General features: G+C 47.5%; 1 protein-coding gene across 5 annotated transcripts in view; it reads left to right on the forward strand.

Moving 5' to 3' along the window:
* Positions 1 to 128: 128 nt before the first annotated feature.
* Positions 129 to 15,362, forward strand: part of PTGDR (prostaglandin D2 receptor) — a 193,522-nt gene continuing 178,288 nt past the window's right edge. For 2 of the 5 annotated variants that reach the window (XR_011023864.1, XR_011023860.1), the window contains exons 1-2: positions 149 to 223; positions 7,591 to 7,716. The gene's annotated coding sequence lies outside the window, so the exon portion shown is untranslated. Of the gene's footprint in view, positions 306 to 7,590; positions 7,717 to 9,666; positions 9,761 to 15,362 lie in introns of those variants that run through there. The other 3 variants (XR_011023863.1, XR_011023862.1, XR_011023861.1) reach the window with 3 other exon arrangements.

The raw sequence follows: 15,362 nt of genomic DNA on the forward strand, positions 1-15,362 counted from the left end.
TCTGTCTTTCCGACGGTACTCTGTCTTACTCTGACAAGTTAAAGTTTGTCACGGCAAAATACATTTCTCCCTCGCTTCCATCTGTGTTGCCCTTAGTCAACATGGCGGCGGAGGCGCATCATTGCGGCTCACGTGACGTCACGGCGCCGCTCAGCTGAGCTGCCTGTAGGAGTCTGGCGCTCTCTGCGCGCGCATCCGGGTACTTCAGGTGAAGCAAGAGGAAGTGTGTATTTGTGGAGGAATTTGCTGGTGGGGGGTGATTTAGTAAAAACAGCATGTGGCTGGTAAATTATTCCTCAGAAAAGGTATATTTCAGTCACACTGAGGCCTGGAACACACTACAAAACGCTATCGCTAATCACAATCGCTAGCGTTTTGTATGAGCGGTTTCCAACCGATTTCATGAGCGTTTTCTCAGTAGCGATTTTAAAAAGTGAATTCTGTTTGCCAGCGGTTGTATATTTCAGTCACACTGAGGCCTGGAACACACTACAAAACGCTATCGCTAATTGCTAGCGTTTTGAATGAGCGGTTTCCAACTGATTTCGTGAGTGTTTTCTCAGTAGCGATTTTAAAAAGTGAATTCCGTTTGCCAGCGGTTGTGTAGCGAGTAGCATTTTTAATTCTGATTGGTCCTTTCAATTATTTGTAATTTTGTTACAGTGTTCAGTAACTTCAAAACGCTTGCAAAAATCGCTCTGTGCAGGTTTTGATGAGCGATTAGGCCAGAGTTTGTATACTTTACATTGCAGAAACGCTAAACGCCAAAAATGCTGCATGTCCTGCTTTTTGCAATTTGGTAATAGCAATCACTCCAGTGGAATTTGGCCTATCCATTAACCTCTTGACGACAGGGCCGGGCCGAGGCATAGGCTGGAGAGGCTCCAGCCTCAGGGCGCAGTGTAGGAGGGGGCGCACAATTCATTCAACTGTCATTCCTAATTGTGTTTGAAGCAGAAAGAAATAAGAAAAGGGGATACATGGCGGTGACTGCAAGCCGGATAACTAGGGGGCCCTGGGGTGCCTCTTAGTCTAATAGCAATCAGTGTGTGACGGTTGGGGTGGGAGGGGTGGAGGGGCGCACTTTGGTGTCTCAGCCTTGGGTGCTGGAGGACCTTGTCCCGGCTCTGCTTGACGACCAGCTAACGCCGATTGGCGTAAACTGGTCATCTGCCTGTTTCCATGGAAACGGCCGCTTGTTCGAGCGGCCTTTCCATGTCCGTTCACGGAGGGTGTCTCCGTGAACAGCTGGAGAGCCGCCGATCGCGGCTCGCCGGCAAAATGTAAACACGCGGGGAATAAATCCCCGCTGTTTACATCATACAGGCTGTTGCGCAGCAGCGCCGTAAGGCAGATCGGCGATCCCCGTCCTCTGATTGGCCGGGGATCGCCGGCCTATGATAGGCTGAAGCCTATCCTACAATGCGCAGGACGGATATCCGTCCTGCGCCACTCAGAGGGGAAGGGAGAGGGATGGAGCGCCGAAAACGCTGCGGAGGGGGGCTTTGAAGAGCCCCCCGCAAAGCGCAGCAAGCCGGCGGCGATCAGACCCCCCCAGCAGGACATCCCCCTAGTGGGGAAAAAAGGGGGTAAGTCTGATCACCCTGGCATAATCCTGATCTGTGCTGCGGGCTGGTGAGCCCACGCAGCACAGATTAGACAGAAATTCCCTGGTCGTCAAGTGGTTAACATTAGCTGAGCGTTTAGGGAAATCGCTAACAGTTTGAATCGCTCCCTAAACACTCATAAAATCGCTCTAGTTGGTTTCAGCCCTGAAAGTGAACCAGAGCTGAGCCTATATAAAATTTTTATACATACCTGGGGCTTCCTTCAGCCCCATCCGCGCATATCGCTCCCATACCGCCGTCTTCCGCTGCCCTCAGCTTCGGGAACCGGGTCCCCGCACTTCCGTCAATCACAACCCGCACTTCCGTCAGTCGCAGCCAGTCTACACAGAAGAAGTGCGCTCTTTGCGTATCTCTCCAGCAGCCGCTGGAGAGATATGTAGAGGGTGCACTTCTGCGTAGACTGGAGCTGACTGACGGAAGTGCGAGGTCTCGGTTCCTGAAGTGGCGGGCAGCGGAAGATGACGTCAGAGAAATTGTGAGAAAATCGATTTTAAAGTTAAAGGGAAAATATAGCAAAGTCGATGTGCTAAAATGACAGATAATGTATTAACGTATATAAATGTAATTTTTTTAATGTTCAGAGTGTGGGTAATTAAAAAAAATAATGTGGGGACCCCCTCCCAAGGCCCTTTACCCCTTGTCTGGCCAAGTTATACCAGCCCACATGGTCCATGCTATGGGGAGGCTCTGAGGGAGAGGGGTGGTCAAGCCTCCCCCTCTTCCCCAGAGCCCTTGTCTAATCCATGGACAAGGGGCTCTTCCCCACCTCCGGTGCCCCAGGAGGAGGTGAGGGCAATGACGCCCTGGGGGGGGGGGGGGGGGGGGAAGTTAAGGTGGCATCTAGGAGTCCTCTTTAAAAAGATCAATTGAAAAGTTCTGGGGTAGTGAGCCCCTCAAGAGGCGATCTGACTACCCGACAATCACTCGGCTGCTCCCATATCAGTCACTAAGAAAAATATGTAAAGAAAGGAGAGGAGCGCTCTGAGTTTTCCAGCCTGCTTACGGGAACTACAGCAATGGATGAATGACAACTGGCTGAAACTAAATGCAGACAAAACTGAAGTCCTTCTGATAGGAGGGCAGAGCATGATAACAAAACAACTTAACTTGCAGTCTTCACCACTGGGAATAGGAGGCACGGATCTACGCAGCTCTGATCATGTGCGTAGCCTGGGAGTTCTAATTGATTGGGATTTAAACTTCAGAACTCAAATCTCTGCTGTGGTGAAATCATCCTATTTTCACCTGAAGAACATTGCAAAAATCAAGCACCTCATTCCCCCAGAAGATCTGCCAACCTTAGTCCACGCCTTCATCACATCCCGACTGGACTACTGCAATGCTCTCTACACTGGCCTTCCAAAAAAGGACTTGTACCGACTACAGCTGATACAGAATACTGCTGCCAGACTGCTAACCAACCAACCCCGTCACTGCCACATAACGCCAGTCCTGCACTCCCTTCACTGGCTACCTATAGAATGGAGGGTCCTATTCAAGATCGGCCTACTGACATTTAAATCCCTGAATAATTTAGGCCCTGGATACATGAAAGGTATGTTGCAGCTGCATAGCAATCCCCGCATTCTCAGATCAACAGGTTCTAATAATCTAGTCATACCCAGAGTCCACTTGGAAACTTTTGGTCCCAGAGCCTTCTGTCATGCTGCCCCTACGTTTTGGAACTCCTTACCTCAACAGATCAGGACAGCCCCATCCCTGGACATGTTTAAATCCAGACTGAAAACCCACCTGTTAAGTTTGGCATTTGCAGAAATATAACTTTTGTTGTGTGAATACTTCATCCTACTAATTACTGAATCTGAGAGAGCCTAAGCGCTTTGAGTCCTATGGGAGAAAAGCGCTATAGAAATGTTATTGTATTGTATTGTATTGTAATGTAAATTCAAATAACACTAGGAAAGGTCTCACCTTTCCCACATTGTAGTCCCACATTGTATTGTGCCAGATTGCTATCTGTGGCCACCGTACTCCTTGTTTCATCCCCACCCCTTGCGGAGAACTGGACGCCGCTCACCACGCTTTCTAGCGTGTGTTTGAGCAAACGTCCTTGCTCCCATAGTAATCAGCGCAAGGAGGCCTGGAACCAGTGACGTCACTTCCGTTTCTCTTCCGCTCCACTGCTACGGAGAGCCCAATCCCCCGCTGCCTAAGAGGGACGCATGCGAACCACGGCTGAGTACGGGGTACCAGCCACACTAATACTAGGTGAGACCTTTCCTAGTGTTATTTGAATTTACATTGCTGGAAAACTCAGAGCGCTCCTCTCCTTCCTTTACATATTACTCTTTAAAAAGAGGACTCCCAGATGCCTGCCCCCCCCCCCCCCCCCTCCCAGGAGAAATTAGTATAGGGGTACAAAGTACCCCTTACCCATTACCACAAAGGATTAATTGAAATAAAAACAACAATGAAAAAAGTCCTTTATTTTTCTTACTTAACCAGAAATACTTACCTGTACCTTTAAGAAAATGTTCCCATGCCAATATCCTCAGAAAAGTCCCACGCCAAACTGTAAAGATGGGGGCTTTGCTATTTATCGCAAAAGCCAGCGGCCGCTAAAACATTGACCTCCCTCTGAAGGAGAATTTTAAAATCGATTTTCTAAAAATTTTTCGTGTTTCTAGCACGTAAGGGGGCTTGGCTATTAACCGCTAAATTCGGTGGCCAGTGATTTCAATGTAAAAAATGCAAACGCCAATTTTTTAAAAGAAAAATTGGTGTTAAATGCAAATGGCGAACAGTTCTTGTTCAGCCAAACTGTTCAGGCCATCTCTAATGGGCAGCAGTCCTCATTCCTAATGTTCCACCCGCTCACCTCTGTCCCCCTCTGTTGCATTGCAACAGCCCCCGTATATCTCGTCAGATTGCACAGTACTGCACAAGCGCTGATCTGGTGGCACGCGTCCTTGATTGCGCTCCCATGGATAAGGAGCACTCTGCGCATGTGCACAACAAGTCCTTACATAGTGCGCATGCGCAGAGCATTCCCAACCACAGGAGCGCGATCAAGGACGCATGCAGTCAAGCCAGTGCCTGCACAGTAGTGAGTGACCTGCCAAGACGTACAGGGGCTATTGCAAGGCAACGGGAGGGGACAAAGGAGAACGGCGGGGGAGTTGTGGTCATGAGGGCTGCTGCCCATACATGCCTGTCCTCCAGTTTCTGCACTTTAAAGCGGAACTGTAAATACGTTTTAACCACATTGTTTCACTTACCTGGGGCTTCTGCAAGCCCCCAGCAGCCGTCCTGTCCCGCGCCGGTCCTGCCCGAGCCTCCGTTCTCCCGCCGCAGTGCCGTAGACTTCTAAGTCGACCCCAGCGCAGCCCTGCCAAGCGAATCTTTTCTTCACGTTTCCCTCTGCATTAGCAGGGGACACGAAGAAAGGATACGCGTGTCCAGAGCCGCGCAGGCGCAGTGGCCCGGCGGCGAAACCGAAAGTAGCTGGCGGCAGGAGAACGGAGGCTCGGGCAGGACCGGTGCGGGACAAGACGGCTGCTGGGGGCTTGCAGAAGCCCCAGGTAAGTGAAACAATGTGGTTAAAACGTATTTACAGTTCCGCTTTAAGACGCCTCAAGTATCCTTTAACCACTTAAGCCTAACTGGACGGATATATCCGTCCAGTCTAGTTGTGGAGACCGCATCACCAGTTTGTAACTAAATGAGGCATACGTGGTATCATTTTAACCGGGTCGAGTTATAGAATTCATTTTGGTGTGTCTTAGAGCTAGGACGCATGTCACATAAAAAATGGGTAGGGACAAACTCAATCCAACATTAAAAAGTAATTTTCCCATAATTATGGTCAAACTTGGGAAAGTCTTAGCAAAACTACAAGAGACATATGTGGTAACATTTTAAGCCTGATAAGTTGTAGAATAGAATTTAGAGAGTTTTAGGGTTGAGGCCCATGTCCTGTATATTCTTTTTAGCCACAAACTTAATCAAAAGCAATTACATTTTCGCATATTCTGTACCAAAATAAAATACTTGCATGTAAAATGAAAACAAAGTGACAGAATATCTGAGAAAAAAAAACATATATTGTTACCTTAGGAACTTAGCTTTTTAAATATGTATGCCATGAGAGTATATCTATATATATAATAGAGTAAGTGCCTCAATCATCAAGCAAGAAGAAGAAGTAGCCCCCTGCCCCCAGGGCGTGCCTCAACCTTCAGGGCCCATTTCCTCTTGTGCGGTGTGAATCGCCGCGGAAAAAATTTGCATGCAGATGCAAATTTTGCATGCGTTTGTACGCAAATTTTCATGCGAATTCACGTGAATGGCGCTGTATGCGAATTTAACCATGGCAGTGCCTGTGTGCTTTTCAACAGATTCCATGAATTCGCATGAAAATTCGCATATACCTGCATAGCGGCATGCGGTATGCGAATTCTGATGGCTCTGCCATGCAAATTTTTGACGCGGACGAAAACGCTCAGAAATCCTGACAAGTGGAAACAGTCCCATCCACTTGTATTGGCTATGCGAATTTGCATGCGGCAAAGGCATGCGAATTCGTGAAAGTGGAAATGGGCCCTCAAGCAAGAAAAAGTACTTTGCATGAGAAAATGTATGCATGTGCAAACACCAAGTTTAACCCTAGCAAGTCTGGATTTGCAAATCTGGACTAATTGGCTATTCATGAGGCAATGCTCATGCAAATATGCATTTGCTTTCGCATGCCAAACTTTGCAGGGTCAAAAAACCAATACCGCAAAGCGGTTGCCCTGCGGGAATTAGTTCATGCTACATTAGCAATATCCAGGAGCGCCACGGGGAGGCTTCCCAATGCCCCCATACAACCGGGGGGACCGCGGGGTCCCAAGCCCTTTCACTGCCTGGGAACCACAGCGGCACCCCGGAGGGGAGGCTGGGTGGCTCAGGCGACCCCTCTCCCCAAGCGTGGCCAGCGCCGGGGAGAGCCGTCCGCACCCACCTCCCAATATTAAAAACAGTCACTTACCTTAACGTTCATTGCGTTGTAAAAAACAATAAAAAAAATCAATTGCCCATTTATAAATATGGCAATCTTAAAAGGGTGATATCACTGCTCCCAACTGTCCCTCTTTTGTAGGCACAGTCCCTCTTTGGGAACTCTGTCCCTCTTTCTTCCTAATTTGTCCCTCTTTCAGGACTCTTTTACAGATCTGTGTAAATATATGTATTTTTTCTACTGAAAAATGTGTTTCATTGACTCTAAACTTAATTCCCATCCTTTACATTGATATATTTCTTATTTTCACATGTTAATATGAAGGAAAATGAACCAGGATTGAAAGGACCAGTATAGTTTGAATTATAAAACAACATATTCCAATTTTAGTGTTATGTGGGTCTAGCGGTGTGGCAGGGGTGTGATTAGGGGTGTGGCAGGAGCGTGGCTTAAAGAGACTCTGTAACAAAATTTTGAGCCTTATTTCTTCTATCCTATATGTTCTTATAGCTGTTCTAATGTGCTCTGTCTTACTGCAGCCTTTCCTATTTGCACAGTGGCTGTGTTATCTCTGTTACATGATCTTATCTTCTCTTTTCTGTCGGGCTCTGTCGGCTGAGGCTGGAATGTGTGGAATGTGCTGCACTGCTTGTCATTGGCTAGAAGCTATACACACCCTCTCCAGGCCCTCTGCACACTCTGTATGACTCACACAAGCGTATCAAATTGCTATGCCTTTTGTTTGTAAACACTGCATAAAGTATGGCAATTACAAGCCAGGATTGCAGCAGGGAGAGGCAGAAACAGCACAGAGGGGCCCAGGAGAACATAAGGAATAGAATGGTATGCTTTTTATTGTAAGAATTTTACAGTACAGATTCTCTTTAAGTGTCCCTCTTTCTAATCTCACAAAGTTGGGAGGTATGGTGATATGAGTTTTAAGATTGGAGAAGTATCAATAATCTACAATCAGTTATTAATCGGCCTCTTTGTCTCCACAAGACTGGAAGGAGGAATGATGGCGACAAACAGGGGCATCTGTGATGGGTGCACTTGAGGTCTTCGCTAGCTGCCATCTTGCCCTGAAAAAGCAAGCTACCTGACTGTACTGCGGATCCCCTGGTTACGGTAAGTTTGTGCACAATATCACATATTCACATAAACCATCAGCTGAGAAAAGAAATGTCTATTACAAAGCCCTGTGTATCAATTGTATCAGTTGTTCGGTGTTGTAATTTTTCTGTATAATCTCGTTATAGTAAACTCTCATATAGTTAAAGAGACTCCGTAACAAAAATTTCATCCGGTTTTCTTCCTTCCTACAAGTTCCAAAATCTATTCTAATGTATTCTGGCTTACTGCAGCACGTTCTACTATCACCATCTCTGTAATAAATCAACTTATCTCTCTCTTGTCAGACTTTTCGGCCTGTGTCTGGAAGGCTGCCAAGTTCTTCAGTGTTGTGGTTCTGTGATGCATCTCCCCCCTCCAGGCCCCTCTCTGCACACTGCCTGTGTGTTATTTAGATTAGTGCAGCTTCTCTCTGCTTTATTATCTTTTACAAGCTGGATAAATCCTCCTCTGAGCTGGCTGGGCTTTCACATACTGAGGAATTACATACAGGCAGAGCTGTCTGCACTCTGCAGGAAGAAACAGCCTGACACTTCAGTGGAAGATAGCTGCAGGGGGAAAGAAACACACAAATGATCTCTTGAGATTAAAAAGGAAGGCTGTATACAGGCTGCTTGTGTATGGATGTATTTTCTATGTGTGGACATACTGTACATCAACCTACTTCCTGTTTTGGTGGCCATTTTGTTTGTTTATAAACAAACTTTTTAAAACTGCTTTTAACCACTTTTAATGCGGCGAGGAGCGGCGAAATTGTGACAGAGGGTAATAGGAGATGTCCCCTAACGCACTGGTATGTTTACTTTTGTGCGATTTTAACAATACAGATTCTCTTTAACTTAGTTCAGGTATGGGTGCATAATAAATTTCATTTCTATATGAAGTTCTCTTTATCGAGGTTAGCCACCACCTTTTTGCACCTTTAGTTATTTTTAATCTAATTTTATATACCTCTGGGTGCCTCTTTAAAGAGGAGCTGTCAGCCATACTATCTCAGGAAAAAAAACACATATATATAAGTAGAGAAATACTTGCTCTACTTACATAACAGATGTATTGCACTGTCCACGTTTTGATTTTAGTAATTTTTCTACAGTAAAAAAAGAAAAAATCCTTCTTAGCATTTCCTATTTTAAGTGTGGCTATTTTGAAGCCTATCCTGATGTAATTTCCTCCCTTACTCTCCTCTGTCTGATTATGTATGCATTGCCCGTCCCCCCACTATAGAAAGTGCATTGTCTCAGCATTGAGAAATATTGGCCAATCAGAGAGGAACAGAGGTGTGGGAGGGGAAAACAGGAGGGAAAGAGGCTTCAGCCAATCAGGCTGCATTAGTTAAGTCTGAGGGAAAGTAGAGAAGCAAAAAAGACAACCCAGCATGCCCTGCAACTTCCTTTTTGTGTACAAAATTTTCTGTGTACCAAATAAGAGTCAGGTAAACTGGGGAATGATCATTTATCAACAAGAAAAGTAATAGAGATTTTAACTTTTGGATTGCCTGGTTAGCATCCTTATTACTTGTTTACCAGATAAAAATAAAGAATTGATTTTTGATTTTATGCTCGACAGTTACACTTCAAGGCAAACCTGGGAGATACTTACCTCGGGATCCTCTGGATCCTCCCACTTCCTCTTCCAGATTACGGACTCAGTGCTGGGGCCTTGAGAATTATGCAGCCACTCTCAACCAGCATGGCTGCACTACGCAGGCTCAGGACAGCTTGTGCCTACTCTGCAGCTGCCGCTCAGACTTGGTGGAAACAGTAGAGCCTATTTGGCTCTGTGCCACTACGCAGGTGTGAGCTCTCTGCCCCCTGAGCAGTGAGGCCGAGTTCAGTCGACAAGCCCTTGTCACAGCGTTTCAGGGGGTCCGTGAAACTGCGAGGAGGAGGGGGAGGATGGGAAAAGTCTTGGTATTATTTATATATATATTTTTTTCCCCTTCAGGTACAATTTAACAAGAAAAGAAGAAAAAAACTTGAGTAATTTCAGCAAAATGACGCTACCATCAAGTCTAATATTACTATCTTCATGGAAAAGTTTAGAGAAAATTTTACGTACCAGATAAAAATAAAGACTTGATTTTATATTTTATGCCCAACAGTTACACTTTAACCACCCTGGCGTTCTGATAAGATCGCCAGGGAGGCTGCGGGAGGGTTTTTTTTAAATTAAAAAAAAACTATTTCATGCAGCCAACTGAAAGTTGGCTGCATGAAAGCCCACTAGAGGGCGCTCCGGAGGCGTTCTTCCGATCGCCTCCGGCGCCCAGAATAAACAAGGAAGGCCGCAATGAGCGGCCTTCCTTGTTTTGCTTACACCGTCGCCATAGCGACGAGCGGAGTGACGTCATGGACGTCAGCCGACGTCCTGACGTCAGACGCATCCGATCCAGCCCTTAGCGCTGGCCGGAACTTTTTGTTCCGGCTGCGCAGGGCTCAGGCGGCTGGGGGGACCCTCTTTCGCCGCTGCTCGCGGCGAATCGCCGCAGAGCGGCGGCGATCGGGCAGCACACGCGGCTGGCAAAGTGCCGGCTGCGTGTGCTGCACTTTATTTGGGGCAAATCGGCCCAGCAGGGCCTGAGCGGCAGGCTCCGGCGGTACTGGACGAGCTGAGCTCGTCCATACCGCCCAGCTGGTTAAACCCCTTCCAAGTTATTGACTGAGTTAAGATACAGTACTATAGTATCCTTTATGCGCTTCAGTATGACTATATCTGATGTAGTAAACTATTTTCCCGGTCCTTGACGTTTACTATAATGGGATTCTACCATATTGTCTCTTTGCAATCACAGTTGGATGCTGTAATCAATATTTCCACTAGAGGTCACCCTTGTCATAATAATAATTATTATATTTATTTATTACAACAGTGGGGAGCACAGATATTGTAAGTGGCTCTACACTAGAGATGGGAAGTTCGGATCTTTTCAATGATCCGGATGATTCGAATCGGATCATTGAAAAGATCCGAATCTTTGATCCGAATCTCGGATCATTTGACTACGGAAGCATTTCGGGGGTGAAATGACTAGCAGGGCAGGAGAAGGGGAGGGGGGTGGACACGAGAGAAGGGGAGAAGATGGACAGAGGGCAGGGAGTGGACAGAGAAGGGAGGAGGGACGAGCAGAGAGCAGAAATGTTTGCACACAATACCCACATGCTGCAATCATATGCTTTACATATATTTCACCTATATGCTCATCTGTGTACTTTCCATGCAAACGTCGCACAGTGAAAGAAAGCATTCCCCAAAGTAAAGTGCAGCTGTTTAGGAGGATCATATTGCGCTGCAATCACAGCGCCTGCAAAGTTACTGAGCTGTGCTGAGCCAAAAGTTTCCAATGTAATCACTGTGCACAACTACGGAACAGACAGCCTATAATGGGCAGCACATTGCAGCCAGTATGTGTGCTCTACAAATATCTGGCAGTGGCACCGATGTCCCCTCTCTCTCATCTACCTGTAACTGCAAGGCTGCCTCCCCTCCAACAGAGCGATCCATCCCTGCTCTGCTTCCAGGACCCCGCTGCCCGCTGAGAGGGGGCGTGTCACTCCTGGCCCCGCCCCTTTTTCTATCCGAATCACTCATTTTGATGATTCGGATGATTCGACTCACAAAATAGATTCGGATCAAAGATCCGAATCGTTCATGATCCGGACAACACTACTCTACACACAGTATAATCAGAGCACCCAACAGCACAAGTACACAATACATACATAGTTCATGTGTGGTTTAAAACATCACAAATACTGCTACATTTCCATTTCACAGAGTACAGCAGAAATGGGAGACACTAGGAGGAGGAGCCTGCCCTTTTGCGCTTACGATTTAGAGGTTACTGGGGTAGAGATACAAGGTGAGGAGTTGAAGGGGTAGCAGATGAGGCAATGAGCCTCAAGACCTCTGACAAATTATAAGCTTGTCTGTGGTCAAACATTTTCAGGGTACATTTAAAGGTTGTCAGGTTGAGACACTTGTGAGAAGTCGTGAATGGGAAAGTGAGAAGAGGTGACCAAGCTGGATGACAAGAGGATCTCGTGGGAGGAGCGAAGGTTCTGGGAGATATTGTATCTGGAGGATAGTAAAGAAATCTATGGAAGGGACAATTTATGCAGGGATTTGTAGAGGGGCAGCATCAGAGGAGCATGAGGAGGCAGAGCAGGGGAGGAGGTGGGCAGCTGAGGTCAGTAGTTATTGGCAGAGAAGGGCAGCATTAGAGGAGCAGAAGGAGTGGTGGTGGAGATATTCAGCATAGGTCAGTAGGGATTGGCAGAGAGGGGCAGCATCAGAGGAGCAGGAGGAGAGGTGGATGAGATGGGCAGCAGAGTTCACTAGGGATTAGCTGAGAGATACAGAATCAGAGGAGTGGGAGGAGAGATTGAGGAGATGGGCATCAGAGGTCAGTAGGGATTGGCAGAGAGAAGCAGCATCAGAGGAGCAGGAGAAGAGGTGCATGAGACGGACAGCAGAGGTCAGTAGGGATTAGCAGAGAGGGGTGGCATCAGAGGAGCGGAAGGAGAGAGATGAGACAGGCAGCAGAGTTCAGTATGGAGTAGCAGAGGGGGCAGCATTAGAGGAGCAGGCGGAGAGGTAGATGAGACAGGTAGCAGAGTTCAGTATGGAGTAGCAGAGGGGGCAGCATTAGAGGAGCAGACGGAGAGGTAGATAAGACAGGCAGCAGAGTTCTGTATGGAGTAGCAGAGGGGGCAGCATTAGAGGAGCAGGAGAAGCCGTAGATAAGACGGGTAGCAGAGTTCTGTATGGAGTAGCAGAGGGGGCAGCATTAGAGGAGCAGGAGAAGAGGTAGATAAGACAGGTAGCAGAGTTCTGTATGGAGTAGCAGAGGGGGCAGCATTAGAGGAGCAGGAGAAGAGGTAGATAAGACAGGCAGCAGAGTTCTGTATGGAGTAGCAGAGGGGGCAGCATTAGAGGAGCAGGAGAAGAGGTAGATAAGACAGGCAGCAGAGTTCTGTATGGAGTAGCAGAGGGGGCAGCATTAGAGGAGCAGGTGGAGCGGTAGATAAGACAGGTAGCAGAGTTCAGTATGGAGTAGCAGAGAGGGCAGCATTAGAGGAGCAGGTGGCTTCAGCACCAAAGCTCGGTACCACTTTAGCAGTAATGCTATAGAGCGTGCAAGAGGCATTCGGGGTTCCAGCGATCACTACAGTGAGTGGCTACTACTCAGACGGGGAATACCGTAGTATTTAGGGCCGCTGGGAATTTGAGCAGCAGCAGGGTGAGCCATCAATTGTCTCATCCTGTGCTCAGATCACTGAGCCAGCGGTGTAACTAGAAATCACTGGGCCCCCTTGCAAAACTTTGGATGGGGCCCCTTCCCCCTGCTTTCTGCACAGGTAAACTGAGAACCAATGTCATTCATTTGGCTAGTGCACACTTGAATGTGTGTTCTTTATTCAAATAAAATCAGACAGCAGTGAAGCACTGCAGGCATTTTCTCTATCAATTACCTTAGCTTCTGTGATAAAAGGTGCATTTTCATGGTGTGCAGAAAGCCCATACAGAAAACTGACAGACAGTCCCAGCCTCAGCTTATTACACTCACTCTGTCCATCTCTGATGGAGCAGAACTGGCTCTGCAGACTCCTCCAGCATCACTGCAGTACAGAGCACTTGGGGAGGGGTGGAGAGGGCGCTGTACACAAGAGCCTGCTGCACACTGAATAGGGACTGTCTACAAATCTGTCTACAAAACTTTGTATGATTCCTTATCAGTGGCTGAGCAGAAGCAGTCATTAGAAAAATTGTAGAGAGCAGAAAGTTTTTTTTTCCTCCATGCCCTTAGTTATCAGTCTCTCAGGACAGAGAAAAGAAACTTCTCCCCCCCCCACTGGCCCCTGCAGCTTCTGGCACCCCCTGCGGCTGCATCCTCTGCAGGGTCTATTGTTACGCCCCTGCTTCAGTGTTGATATATTTCGAGGTTGTGACAGACAGTCATTATCGCCAGTAACGATTAGGACGACATTGCAGGGTAAATGTGCTAAAGCCAAAGAATATGTGCTTCAATAAAGGGGGCCTGGGTAGAAAGGGGCGTTATTGCTCATTCATCAGTGTCATTTAGAAATCCAGTCAAGGGACGCCTGTGCATGAGTTAGATTGTGGGCCGAGATGGATGACAGAGTTTGTCTAGTGTGTGCTTGAGGCTCTGGTTTGTACTTCCAGGAGTTCTTGACGCTTGGTGTCAGCTGCTCCCATCCACTGTCTGGGCGCTTCCTTACAGGAGGCCCACCCATATTTGTCATTCTCTGATGTGACGCTAGACGTTTTTCGCCGCTTGGTAACACCACCGCTGCCTTTTAAAAATAGCCTTAAATCAGGCTTTCAATATCTTGAACTAGGCACTAGGTGGCAGCAGAATACCTTATAGCAGAGGCGTCCGCACTTCCAGCTCCCAAGATACTTTGATCAACCAACATACTTATAGAAACTCCATCCAGTGTGCAGAAGGTCCAAGCTCTAAAAAAAAACAAAATCCACTTACATGGGGCTTCCTCCAACTTCTGGCTGCCATCCTGTGCCCTCGCTGATGAGGTCAGCCGGACCACGTGACTCGCGCCGTGGAGTGCACAGGAAGCCGACCTGGCGAGGGAGCCACTTGAGCTGCGGCGAGTTCACAGGACGGTAGCCAGGGGTTGAAGCCCCAGGTAAGTGGATTTTGCTTTTTTTAGAGCATGGATGTTTCCTTTAACTGCTTGCCGACCACGTCACGGCGATGGGCGTGGCCGCGGCGGCAGCCCCAGGACCGCCTAACGCCGATCGGCGTAAAGTCCTGGGGCAGCAGTTTGCAGGAGATCGCGTACATCTCCTGCTCGGGCGGGAGCTCCGCCCCGCTTTCAGTCTCCAAGCGGCAATCGCCACTCGGGAGACTGTGCATAGTACAGCCGTGTGACACGGCTGTCCCTCTGGGGGACCTGAAGGTGATCGGCTGTCGTAGGCTGAATGCAAATAATAAAACAAATAGTAAGATTTATTAAAAAACAAAACAAAAAAATAATAACAGGAAGTGCATAGGACTGGCCCATTCCAAACTGCTTAGAATTTGCATTAAATTTACAAGTAAGTCAGAGTTATTTGCATCTCATTGTTCCCGATACGTAACCCAAAACACTAAAGAAAACAGACCAGCATTCATAGCTCAGCCTGGGGTACTCTGATGAAATCTGTGAAGAGGAAATGGGGCATTTCTCCATCCCAGAGGCCAGTGTCTCAGAGGTACATGTGCTGTTGCTCAACCCCCTATCTTTTCCTGTTGACATACGGTAATTGCTTGAGGCTGTGTGTGGTGAGAGCTGCTGCAAATCCCTTCATCTGTTCAACCAGGAATTACACTAACCGCAACCCTGTACTATGAACGTCGCTTTGTGTTCTGTCTGCTGCTGCAGGGAGACAATTATACCCAGTATTACAGAGCCGCTACAATGCTCAGATCTTCCTCCATTCACTTCCGCTGCCTATTAGGATTACGTACTGAAAACCATCAAATGCAGCCATAATGCCCCCCAAGTGTAAGAAGTGCAGCCATAATGCCCCAGCCCCACCCCAGCATAACAAATGTAGCCATAATGCCCCCAAATATAACATGTGCAGCCATAATGCCTCACTAACAAGGGCGTAAAAAT

The sequence above is a fragment of the Hyperolius riggenbachi genome, chromosome 9, assembly GCF_040937935.1.
Source record: "Hyperolius riggenbachi isolate aHypRig1 chromosome 9, aHypRig1.pri, whole genome shotgun sequence".
NCBI lineage: Eukaryota > Metazoa > Chordata > Amphibia > Anura > Hyperoliidae > Hyperolius > Hyperolius riggenbachi.